Raw genomic sequence first — 13,496 nt, forward strand, 5'->3', positions numbered from 1 at the left:
CCAATGGCTTCTCTCAGTATGCTGAACTGTTCACGAGCCAGTGGCTTTGTGAAGATATCCGCAAGCTGCTCATCTGTTGGGACGTAGGTCAGCTTTATCTCACCCTTGAGTACATGGTCTCTAATGAAGTGATGTCTTATGCTGACATGCTTCATCCTGCTGTGTTGAATTGGGTTCTTGGACAGATCAATTACACTTTTGTTGTCACATTTGACCTCAATTGTCTTTGTTTGAACACCATAGTCTTCAAGCTGTTGCTTAATCCATAGGACTTGAGCAACACAGTGTCCAGCAGCAATGTACTCAGCTTCAGTGGTAGACAAGGCTACCGACGTCTGCTTCTTGCTGAACCAGGATACAAGACAGCTTCTTAAGAAATGACATCCTCCAGAGGTGCTTTTCCATTCTAGCTTGTCTCGTCCATAGTCAGCGTCAGTGTATCCAACGAGTGTAAAACCATGAGTGTTGGGATACCATAAACCTGCGTTCACTGAGCTTTGCAAATATCTAAGGATTCTTTTTACAGCTATGTAATGAGATTCCTTAGGGTTAGATTGATATCTAGCACAGTAGCATACTGAGAACTGAATGTCCGGTCTACTTGCTGTTAAGTAAAGTAGAGAGCCTATCATACCTCGATACAATTTGCTGTCTACCGACTTACCATTCTCGTCAGCGCAGAGGACAGTGTCAGTGCCCATAGGAGTGGATATTGGCTTGCAATTTTCAAGATCATATTTCTTCAATATCTCCTTGGCATATTTAGCTTGACTGATGAAGATGCCATTTTTCCCTTGTTTGATTTGAAGTCCAAGGAAGAAGTTGAGTTCTCCCATCATTGACATTTCAAACTCAGTTTGCATTTGCTTGCTAAATTCCTTGCACATTGACTCATTAGTAGCACCGAAAATAATATCATCAACATATATTTGAGCCAGCAGGGTATCTTTACCCTTTCTCTTAATGAATAAGGTTGTATCAGCTTTGCCCCTGACATAGTTTCTAGTCAGCAGGAAACTGGTCAGCCTCTCATACCAAGCACGTGGTGCTTGCTTGAGGCCGTACAGAGCCTTTTTGAGTTTATAAACGTGGTTTGGGAATTTAGGATCCTCAAACCCTGGAGGTTGATTAACATAAACTACCTCGTTTATAACTCCATTAAGGAATGCACTCTTAACATCCATTTGAAATAGTTTAAAGTTCATGTAAGATGCATATGCATATAAAATTCTAATTGCCTCTAGCCTTGCCACTGGGGCAAAGGTCTCACCATAGTCAATACCTTCTTGCTGACTGTAGCCCTGAGCTACAAGTCTTGCTTTATTTCTGACCACGTTCCCTTGTTCATCCAGCTTGTTTCGGAAGACCCATCTTGTTCCAATAGTCTTCCGACTCTTGGGATGAGGCACCAACTCCCATACATCATTCCTTCTGAATTGATCAAGCTCCTCTTGCATTGCGATCATCCAGAACTCGTCGTACTCAGCTTCATCGAAATTCTTTGGTTCCTGAACTGAGACGAAGGCCACGTTTCTGAGGTATCTCCTGAGTTGATTTCTTGTCATCAGGGTATTCTCAGCGGCATCAAGGATTGCACTCTCTGAGTGCCCTCTTGGAATTCTTATCTCCTTTGGTAGATTTATGTCTTGTGCTGTATGTGTTTCAACAATCTCTGCAGGTGAAGACTGGTCAGTGAAAACTATATTTGGTTCACTTTTACCTTTGGTCAGCCCTTGAGGGAATGACTCAACGGCTGTATCTTGATCAGCGGGTACTGAGTGTGGATCATCCTCGGTCAGTGGAAGATATATTCCTGCAGGGTTAGTTTCGTCGAACTCAACATGTACTGACTCTTCTAAAACTTGAGTTCGTTTATTAAAAACTCTGTATGCTTTGCTGTTTGTTGAGTAGCCTAAAAAGATAGCTTCATCAGCTTTTGAGTCAAACTTAGCTAGGCTATCTTTGGTGTTTAAAATAAAACATTTACAGCCAAAGGCACGAAAGTATCCAATGTTGGGCTTTCGTCCTTTCCAAAGTTCGTAGGGGGTTTTCTTTAGTATAGGTCTAACAAGAGCCCTATTAAGAATATAGCACGCTGTGTTAACAGCTTCTCCCCAAAAGTACTTTGGAAGCCTATGCTCACTCAGCATTGTCCTGGCTATTTCAACCAAGGTTCTGTTCTTCCTTTCAACAACCCCATTTTGTTGAGGCGTCCTAGGAGCAGAGAAATTATGGTCAATGCCGCTGGCTTCACAGAATTCAACGAACTGTTGGTTTTTTAATTCTCCACCATTATCACTTCGGATGTGAGCCAATTTTAGGTCTTTATCATTTTCAAGTTTTCTAACCAAATTTGAAAATGTCTCAGAGGTCTCATCCTTGTTACTCAGCAAGATGACCCAAGTGTACCGAGAGAAGTCATCTACAATGACCAAGGAAAATCTTCTTCCACCCAGACTCAGCGGCTGGACTGGACCGAAGAGATCCAAGTGTAGTAATTCTAACGGACGCTTAGTTGAGACAATATTTTTACTATGAAAAGATTGTTTGGTTTGTTTTCCAGCTTGGCAAGCGTGGCATAGTTGATCTTTTTCAAATTTAAGTCCCTCAACCAATTGCTTTCTTGCTAATTTGGCTAGGAGGTCCATGCTTACATGACCAAGTCTCCTGTGCCATAGCCAGGAATTTTCTTCCTTTGAAACTAAGCATACAGTTTTTGAAAACTTTTTCTTCAAGTTCAGAATGAAGACATTATCAATGCGAAGGGCAGTTAAAATTAACTCATTAGTTTTACCCTCGTATATTTTACATCCAGTGTCATCAAATATAACTTTTCTCCCATTATCACATAGCTGAGCTACGCTGAGTAAGTTATATTTGAGTCCGCTGACTAGGGAGACTGACTCAATAGTAGGATTACCTCCAACGGTTCCTGACCCTACTATCTTACCCTTTTTGTTGTCTCCAAAACTTACGCTCCCTCCTCGTTTATGCTCAAATGTGATGAACTGAGTTTCATCATCAGTCATATGCCTCGAGCATGCGCTGTCAATATACCACATCTTTGACTTCTCAGCACATTTCAGGCTTACCTGCAATGTAACTAGTTACTCTTAGGTACCCAATTCTTTTTGGGTCCTTGCTTGTTAGGTTCAACAGGTAAAGCATCATATTTAATTTTATGGTGGCATACTTGGACAGTATGGCCATTCTTTCCACAGAAGTCACAGCTGACCTTCCGTTTAGGATTTCTCACTGGCTGGTCAACACCCCAGTGCTGAGCGTGCCAGCACACCTTTGTGGTGTGTCCTTTCTTCCCACAGAAGTCACACTGGACTTTCCGCTGAGGATTCCATCTCTGCTGACCAGTACCTCGGTACTGAGTATTCAGAGGAATATTTCTTTTGTTTGGAACCTTTAGTTGGTTCTGGATAGTTGTGACGTCCTTTCTCAGTTTCTTAGAATCTGATTGGACTTCAAAGACAGACTTATGTATGATCTCCATGTTATCATGCAGAGTTGAGTTGTCCTGAAGAAGGAATCTAAGGTCACTCAGCTTGACCTCTTCAACCTCGTCACAACGCCTGCTGAGTGCTCTAACTTTCTTATTACACTTTTTGACAAGTGTGTAGAGGTCACTCAGGGCATTTAGCATTTCATTTCTAAGCTGGGGAAGTGATATTACCTCATTTGATTGCTCCTCATCGTCAGATGCAATGGAGGGGTCAGCATGCTCAGAGACGCACGGCTCAGCAAGTTCGTCAGCCATAAAACAGATCTTTGCTGACTCAGTGGCATCAGCTTCTGATGATGAAGACTCATCACTGTCGCTCCATGTTGCCACCATTGCCTTTTTGTCGTTCTTCCTTTCTTTCCTCAGCGTGGGGCAGCTTGACTTGATATGGCCAGTTTGATGACATTCAAAGCATGTAATGGGCTTTGAGTTGTCCTTCTTGTATTTGCTGTCGCTGGACTCAACTTTATACTTATCAAACTTTCTGTAAGGCTTCTTAGAATATTTGTCATTCTTTCTGAACAGCCTTTTCATCTTCCTTGTGAACATAGCCATCTCTTCATCATCTGTTGAGCTCCCATCAGTGGAGTCAGCTTTTATGACAAGAGATTTTTGCTTCTTGTCTTCAGACTTTTCCTTCACCTCGAAATTCTTCATTGAGATCTCATGGGTCAGCAATGAGCCGATGAGTTCATCATATTTGTAGGTGGTTAAGTCTTGAGCTTCCTCAACAGCAGTCTTCTTTGCTTGCCAGTTTTTAGGAAGACTCCTAAGAATCTTCTTGACTTGTTCTTCCTCAGTGAAGATCTTCCCAAGTCTCTTGAGCTCATTGATGATGTTTGTAAACCTTGCATTCATGTCAGATATTCCCTCATCATCGTTCATTTCGATCAGCTCGTACAGTCTCATCTGCTGGTTCACCTTGGACTCCTTTACTTTATTGGTTCCTTCGTAGGTGACCTCCAGCTTCTTCCAGATCTCTTGCGCCGACTCACAACCTGAAATTTTATTATATTCTGCAGCATCGAGCGCACAGTGAAGCATGTTTATAGCCGAAGCGTGATTTTGTAGCTTCTTGAGATCATCCTCTGTCCATTTGGCCTCAGCTTTAACAACTGTTTGGCCAGGCACAACTTCGACAGGTACAAATGGCCCTTGGACTATGGACAGCCAGGCACTCATATTTGTATCCTGAATGAAATTTTTCATCCTATTCTTCCAGAAGGTATAGTTAGACCCGAAGAATAGGGGAGGCCGAGTAATGGACAGCCCCTCAGGTAAGATCTGAGTTGTTTGGTTTCCTGGGAGAAACCGAGTGCTGTTTTCGCCCATAGTGGGGATCAGCTCAAGGTGGTTAAACCTTTTACAGTGAGCTTTCAGGCTCTGATACCACTTGTTGGTCCCTTATAACGTTACAAGTATAGTTCCAATGGGGGGTTAGGAACTATTTAAAATTTTTCTTCAGGAAAAAGGTTTTAACAGCGGCGCTGAGTGAATAGCAAGCACTACACCATAGATGGTCAATAGCAACACCCCCTAAGTGTTGTCTTTGACTGTAAAAGTGTTGCTTTTGATAATTAGGCAACACTTTAGGTAAAAATATTGTGTTGCCTTTTTGCGTGTTGCTATACATGTCTATAGCAACACTTGACCGTATTTGTAGCAACATCAACATAAATGTTACTATACATATATATAGCAACACTTTTCATACAGTAAGGCAACTTTAATATAAGTGTTGCCATTACTGTAAAAATTGTAATACTTTTGTCGAATAAAATTTAAGCAACACTTTCGTACTTAATTGCAACACTATTTTATTCAAACACTTTTTTGTTGGAAGCAACTCTTTCATGCACCAATGCAACACTTTTGAATGCAACATAAGCTTTTCGATGCAACTCTTTTATTTACAATTGCAACACTTTTAAATTTAACATTTTGTTTTAAAGCAACTCTTTTATATCCAATTGTAAGACTTTTTTACGTAACCTTTCTTTTGCGATGTAACACTTTTTAACATTACTTCTTAATTAATGCAACACATTTTTTAACTTCTGCAATACAAAAATATTAAAAGCCATTTTTAATTTAAATATGAACAATATCCTTAATTATAAGTACAACCATAATAGGTCAATATGTGAACAATAGAATTTGACATTGTCATATGATAAATAAAAAAAACTAAAAGTATTATAATGTTATATAACCATAATATAGCTACAAACATAATGTTATACTTCCATGTCTTCATTTGAAGCACCGTCTTTAGAAGAGACTGCAGCATTGTCATTTTCACTTAATATACCACCACAAGTTTCTTATGTATCAACTTTGAGGGGATTAGCTTCTCCCAATTTGTTTATTCTCATCCATTCCTTCTTCAAGTTGCTTTCATATCCTTTACATAGGAGAGAGAAATGTTGCCAGTTAATTGTTCCTTTGATTTTCAGGACATGGCTTATGTATTTCTACAATCCTCCCTTCTTCAAACCTGGGCATGACATATACAAATTTAACAAAATCTCCAGCTGAATATCTATCCTAATAGGAGTACCAACACATCCATTCAATTTGTGTAACGCAAACAATATTATCTAGAAGATAGTTGAATACCTATCCTAATAGAAGTACCAACATGGCCATTCAGTTTGTGTAACCGAAACAATATTGTCTAAAGGAGTATAAACATGTCAAAAAGCACAAGTCTCGAGGTACATGTACCTCTATTTACTATAATTCCGACTCATCTCCTGTGGAGCATAACATGTACACCTAGAAGCAAAATTTAGCACTTCAGAAAACACACTTGAAATCCATCTCACAAACATTTTCTGAACATGTCCATTTTAGAGTGAGAAGAGCATCCTTAGGCAATTTGCCATTTAAAACAATCATCATATTGAGCTCATTGCACTTGTCCCCTGACCACAAGCTCACTAAATTCAGTGTCATATAAATTTTAGATAGCACTTCACTAAATTAACAAATTATTCCAGATCAAAATTTTCCACCGACCTAAGTTTGCCTTAATATTGCCAAGAACAAGAAGTGTTCCATTGCACTAAATGGTTTGTCAATCTGCACCCCAAACTTCTTTTTAATTTGTAGAGTCAATGGATAGTAAAAGAATTATCAAATTCAGCTAAGACAATTGACTCGTATTAGGAAGAAAAATGATAAAATCCCTTATGGTCCCTAAACATTAAAGTGGCATCAAGGAGAGACAAGTATAGTACGAACAAGTTATTGTATAAGTGAAAGAATATAATAGCATGAGAACACAGTTTGGAGTCTGCTGGAGCATATAGGCAATTTTCAAAGCTGGGGAAAAATAACATCTTTGATCTCTAAAGTGCAGAATTTGTTTGTCACTTTCATCAAACAATCTGCAGTAAATATTCAACAATGTTGACAGAAGATTTTTCGATGGTATAAAAGCATTAACTATTACCAGATTCAAAATAAGAGTCTGAGAACAAAAATGTAACAACAACCAACCTACAATAATTTTAGAAACGAATTTAACCTTTAGAAATATATTCTCAATAGAAATATTAAATACACAATAATTCTCAATAGAAATATCCGATACACATCCGAAGTAAAAACGAAAACACAGACAGAAAGTCTAGAATACGAGTATTAGGGATGAGATGCGAAAGAAAATAATTAATCATTTTCCATAAAACACAAGTAATCTAAAGAAATTATAAATCAGGTAAGAATCTTAATTGAGTTTTTTTTTTTTTGTAAAATAATGTATGAATAAAATCAGCCACTGGAAATTAGTGCAAAAATTATTTTTCAACAAGAAAACTTAGCAATCATTTAAGTCATATATAGAATATTATTAATTTATAGCAAGGTTCCACCATGGTATGTATTAGTATTATTATTATAAAAGCAATCTTGTATTATATCTATAATCATTTATTTTTCATTACAAATATCTTTCCCTTAGGTATATTCTCCAAATGTCTAATGTTGATCAACATATAGACTTTTTTCCCAACTTAAAAAATTTTCAATTGATTTATCCACCACATGAGTTCCTTAATAATGAATTAAGAGCTAATCAATTTCATCTTTGCTTAGTTGTATTAATGTATGTCCTGTTATTTCATACATGGTAAGCAAAATGCCTCAACTTTGTTATGATCTAAACATTACAGTTAGCTAACTGTTCAAATAAAACATTATAGGTCTGAAACTTTTGCCAATTGATATTAGCAGCTTTTAATTACAATCAAATCTTCCAATTTTAAGGCATATTAGTTCAAAAATCAAAATACGTATGAGTTAATTGAATATTGGAAATGGTTAAAAAGATATATGAAAATGTTATCTGTAAAGGTTTATTTAATCTTGAAGAGAAATAAGTGTCCATTGTTAAATAATGGGTGTTAAGGAAGGATGGGTGAGACCAACTGAAGTGCTTTGTGCTATGTGTGTTGTTTGTTTATTCAAACTTCACTACACCCATGTAACCCCACTTCCCGACCCTCACATAATTAAAATCTTCACAGTAGCAACCGATAATCACAAACATCTTGCATCCTGACTAATTCTACAGAACCTGACAAACTATTTGCAATAACAACAATTATTATAATCAAATTAGAGAACCAAAATTGATACAACAGTAAAAACAATTATAATCAAAGAACCCAAATATAAAATATCAGAGAACCCAAGTATAAAATATCAGAGAACCCAATTATAATCATGAAATTGCTAGAAATCAAATAATGAAATTGAATGAAGCTTACCTTTTCATGATTTGAAATTTGAAGGCATGAAGTAGAACTTAGTTGGCTGATTATTTGGGTACTTAAGGAAGAGAGACACCCAGCACCACAACGGACTCCATAGAGAGGGTTAAGAGAATCGAGATAAGAGAGAATGGCAGACTACGATAGAGAGACGGGAGATTCCGATTCTGGTTGTCAGAGAGGGCGGACAGATGAAAAAGTAAGCTTCACTGGAAAGTCGGCGTTTTAAACCTAATTCATGGAGATGGGTTTTTGCTTCCAATCCTACATATGCGTTAAGTTCTTTTTTTTTTTTTTTGGATAATTGGAGAAATAATAAGCGTGAGGGGAAATAAATTATGTCTTTCCCTCCAAAACAAAAATTCCCACCCTAAATTTTCATTAAGAAAAAAACATTCCCGCGCTAAATTTGTTTGGATAAGGTACAAAAATGCCCCTAATATATATAGGTAGAAGCAATTTTAACCTTAACGTTTAAAATGGTACAATTTTAACCTTAACGTTTAAAATGGTACAATTTTACCCTTAACGTCTAAAATTGTACAATTTATCTCTAACGTTGGCAAATTTGGCCAATTTTAGATATTACTCCCTCCATTCTCAAATAAGTGTCGTTTTAGATAATTGTTTTGTTCTTTTTTAAGTGTCGTTTTCGTTTTTCAATAAAATTTAGTATAGTTTTTTAGTCTAAACATTTAAATTTTGTCTTGATTTATGTGTTTTTTAAGCTTTCAAAGTTTCTTCTCCAATCATTATAGGAGAGAGAATTTTTATTTAGTTAATCCATGTAAATTTATTAATTTAAGTGCATATTAATTGTGTTTCTTAATTTGTGTGAAAATTCTAGAATGACACTTATTTGAGAATGGAGGGAGTATTATATAACACGGATGTTTTGTTTCTTATTTTGCACCAATTGCACACAATTTTATTCTAAAAAAACATTCCGTATTTTTTGTGATTTAATAATAAAATTGAATAATAATATTTTTAAATTCGGTGAAATATTTGAAATTTTTTTATCCAACTCGTACAAAATACAATATATTTTTTAATTTTTAATTTTTCACGTTTAATCATATGTTTGTGATCTGTTAAAAATATAATAAAATTACGCACATGTGAAGGGTAGATGACAAGATTCATGATCGGGAAGACAATTTGATGAATAGTTTCTCCAATTGATCCAACTTGTCAACGTTAGGGGTAAAATTGTTTTTGGCTGCCAAAATTAAGAGTAAAATTGCACATTTTAGACGTTAGGGGTAAAATTGTACTATTTTAGATGTTAGGGGTAAAATTGCTCATATGTGTAAACTTTAGGGGTGTTTTTGCACCTTATCCCTTTTTTTCTTAATTCGATATGCAAAGCCAAGTCGTTTTGTATCTGATATTGCAAATTTTTCATATCTAACGCAACACTTCACAACAGTGTTGCTATATATCAGAGTTAAAATTGCTTTACGTATCTATTGCAACACTTTTTACATAGTGTTGCAGTTGATGAAACTTAATCACATAAATTGCAACATATTAGAGGCAACACATTTATTTTGTGTTGCTATAGACCATCTATGGTGTAGTGAAGACACTGGCTTGGTCAACTGGTGACTAGGTCAGTTTCTTTACTTGAGTCAGGAGATAGCACTTAGGGTCTATTCCTGAGCTCAGATATTCAATGCGCACAACTCAGCTTGACCTCTTTACTTGGTCAGTTTTGTTTAAGCAAGCAATATATATATTAAGGAGTTTAAGGTTAGAAAGATATTACTCAGCAGATTTATCCAGGTTCGGCCTCCAAGCCTACGTCCTGTCCCCGGAACACGTTCCGAGATTTCGAATTCTCTACTGAGCTCTTTAACGGTAGAGCATCAAACCTTTTACAACTTAGAAGCTGAGTATAACAAGAGTACCTTCCTCTATACCTCTACTCACTCCTAATCTCTCGCTGAGTACTATAACCGAGTACTCAGCCTCTCCTTTCTAATCTCTAGAAATGATAAGTGTTTGTCCTAAACAACAATTGCTAAGACACCTTAGATGATTGAATAATCACTCTAGACTTTTACACGAAAGATATGAAATTTGGTGTAAGATTGCTTTACTTTTTCTTGCAGAACTTTTAGTAGAATTTGGTCAGCGTAATGGCTTGTTCAAGTTTTGTGTCGAATGAAGCAACTGAAGGGCTCTATTTATAGAGACGTCTGAGTCATCGGTCATTTCGAATTTCGAAATAACCGTTGGAGGGAAACGGCTTCCTGTCGTTGTCACTCAGTCTTGCTCAGAGCTCTCGGCCAATCAGATTTGAGTATCTTCTGTCCTCGGTCAGTGTTGAGCAGCTTTTAGTCAGCTTGGCAGATTGTCTCTCCATTTATGGTAAGGTCAACTAGACAGCGTTCTGTGTCTTCTGAACTTTACCCAAAGTGGAAACACTTTGTCTGGAAGTTGTTCTTGCTCAGCTGCTGTCTTGTACTCTTTGTCGATTCAACTCAGCAGCTTCGTCCCGAAGTTGTTCAACGAAGGTCTTCTAGATCCTTCTTCCGCTGAGCTGCGTTTTGTACATAACGACAGCGTTTTGACATACGCGGGCCGAGTTGCCTTGAACTGTTTGCCTTGGGCTTTGACTTCCGTATTGGGCTTTGAGCCTTTTAATCTTTATGTCTTATAAACAATTTAACTCAACATTGAACAAACACATTAGTAGAATAAATCAAAGCATTTAAACTTAGTGTGTTTAGAATATTTTTAATTACACTTAAACAATTTTGTCAAATCAAAATTATGTGGAAAGGTGTTTCAACAGTAATCACGCCTCACCATGTGGTGAGGCATGAGGTAATCACGCCTCACCACACGGTGAGGCGTGGGACTATCACGTCCGCACCTACGGTGAGGCGTGATAGCCTCACACCTCACCACATGGTGAGGCGTGATTACCTCACGCCCGCATGAATAAATCACACAAAAAAAGAGAGTTCATAATTGTGGTAACTCGAATTATCCGTTTAGAAATAAAATTACGGCATTTTAACTCGTATTACCCTTTAACAAATAAAATTTAAAAACATAAACATTAAAATAAAAATTAATAAACATAAAAATTTATAAACATAAAAGAGTAAATATAATATCAAAAGTGTTAAAATGTATGAAGTTCTACAAAATAATTTAGCTCGCCCGACGCCACGCATCCATAAACTCATCCATCTCCCTCTTAATGCGTGGAGCATCCTCGTCAGATCGGTGAGTAGCCGATAGTTGGGTGACACGCCACAACCAGCTAACCCACTGCAAAAAAAATTAATAAATAAATATTAAAAAATAAACACATATAAACTAATACTAAATAATAATATTAAATAATAATAAATTTACAAATTCGCTGTTGGCGCGAGCATGCTGTACCGATCCAGCCTGTGGTGCATGAAGGAGATGAGGATGCGAATATCGCATATACCAGTCCATATAATCAGGATCACAGGCAGTGGGATCGTATCCAACTGATCGGCATCTCCTCCGATCAATGCCCCGAGCCGATGGAAATCTCCGCCAGGTATCCTCAACTGTGACTAAGGAATGCGTGAGCTTATACGCTATAGATCTCCATGGTCCTACTGCTTTATCAGGTCTAATACGTTCAGCTGGGATAGGCTGAGTATATCCGACCTGTCGCAGCGCTCGATCGGGCATATACGGCTCGACGATGTCTCTACACCGTATCCAACCGGCGTAGGACACTCGAAGCCGATCATCATCGAGGACAGGACCATAAGGCAACCACGTCACCTGGAAAAAAATAATACTCAATAAAAAATAATAATATACTATAAGTAATACTTAAATTAATTCTAAAATTTTATAAAATACCTCTGCTGCCGTCATACGGTCCAGCTGCCCGCGTATGGTATCTAGTCGGGTGGTCGTCTTACCTGGTACCCCGACCTCCCATCTCAGTGCACGGGCATGGTCAGCTGGGATCAAGTGAGCTCCTCTAAGCGGCCGGAACACCGGCAAATACTCGTATATCCATGCCTGCAGTAGGGTCAAACATCCGCATATACCTGAACAGTCTCCTCTACTCGCTATCCCCAGCTGCTGGTACAATATGGCAAGTGTAGCAGACCCCCATGAAAGTCCAGTTGCCCCGCTGACACCGTCGTAAACCTCAGCAAGATGGGCCGGCCTAATCCTATCTCCACTCTTGTCAACAAACAGAGTGGATCCAAGCATAAGCCACATCCACGTTGTGGCCCGAGTAGCGTCATCCCTACCCTGGATGACAAGCTCGTGTACAGCCTGAACAAATACACCTCCACCACCCCATAAATGTCGGCCCGATAATATAAGCTGATCCTGATCCACCCCAAACATCATCATGCACATGCCATGAAGCCCGTCAGTAGTGGGAGACTTGGACACCATCGGACCGTCGATCGGGATCCGAAGAATCTGCCACACATCATGCAGTTGGATAGTCATCTCCCCGAACGGCATGTGGAAGGAGTTCGTATCGGGCTGCCACCGCTCCACGAACGCAGTCAACAACGGAGTGTCAAGGTTCTTAAACATGGCATGTGGAAGGTGAGACAAACCAGTCTTCTCGATCATCTCCTTCAGCTGTAAAATGACACATATGTTGAAACACCTTTCCACAAGATTTTGATTTGACAAAATCATCCATGATTAATAGACAATTAAATTTAAGTGCTTTGATTTAATTATACTAATCTGTTTGTTCAATGTTGAGTATAAACTTAAATACAAAAAGATATAAAAAGTAAGACAGGACGAAGTCAGCATGAGATCAAAGAACAAGCTGAGTAGAATAGAAGCCTGAAGTTCAACAAAGCTAAGTGGAATGGAACTCAGCATAGAAGTTGACAACAAACGAAGACAACGAATAAGGTAGAAGCTGAGTAAAGCTTCAGGACAGCATGAGAGATCCGTTCACTAGAAGACAAGTTTTGCAAACCTTCTGCACCAATAATTGAATCCTCGGAATTACGCAAAAGACACATTCCGAGATGCATGGGTCAACAGATTATTGTTAAAAGACAACTGCCACAAAAGGACAATGACTGTAGGAAGAAGACAAGTCTGACGTCTGAAGAAATCAGAGGACATGATTGGCCTGCAAAACCTGAAGCTGACCAGAAGCTGTCTCCTAAAAGAGCCGTTTTGGACTTAACGGCTAAATCATTTCA

General features: G+C 38.1%; 1 long non-coding RNA gene across 1 annotated transcript; it reads right to left on the reverse strand.

Annotated features, from left to right (window-relative positions):
* Positions 1-5,585: 5,585 nt before the first annotated feature.
* Positions 5,586-8,576, reverse strand: LOC136206651 (uncharacterized). Its single transcript, XR_010676369.1, has 2 exons — positions 8,290-8,576; positions 5,586-6,011 (listed from the first exon to the last, which is right to left on the reverse strand). It is a non-coding gene; the product is annotated as an uncharacterized lncRNA (long non-coding RNA).
* Positions 8,577-13,496: the final 4,920 nt, after the last annotated feature.

Source organism: Euphorbia lathyris, chromosome 9, assembly GCF_963576675.1.
Source record: "Euphorbia lathyris chromosome 9, ddEupLath1.1, whole genome shotgun sequence".
NCBI classification, from domain to species: Eukaryota; Viridiplantae; Streptophyta; class Magnoliopsida; order Malpighiales; family Euphorbiaceae; genus Euphorbia; species Euphorbia lathyris.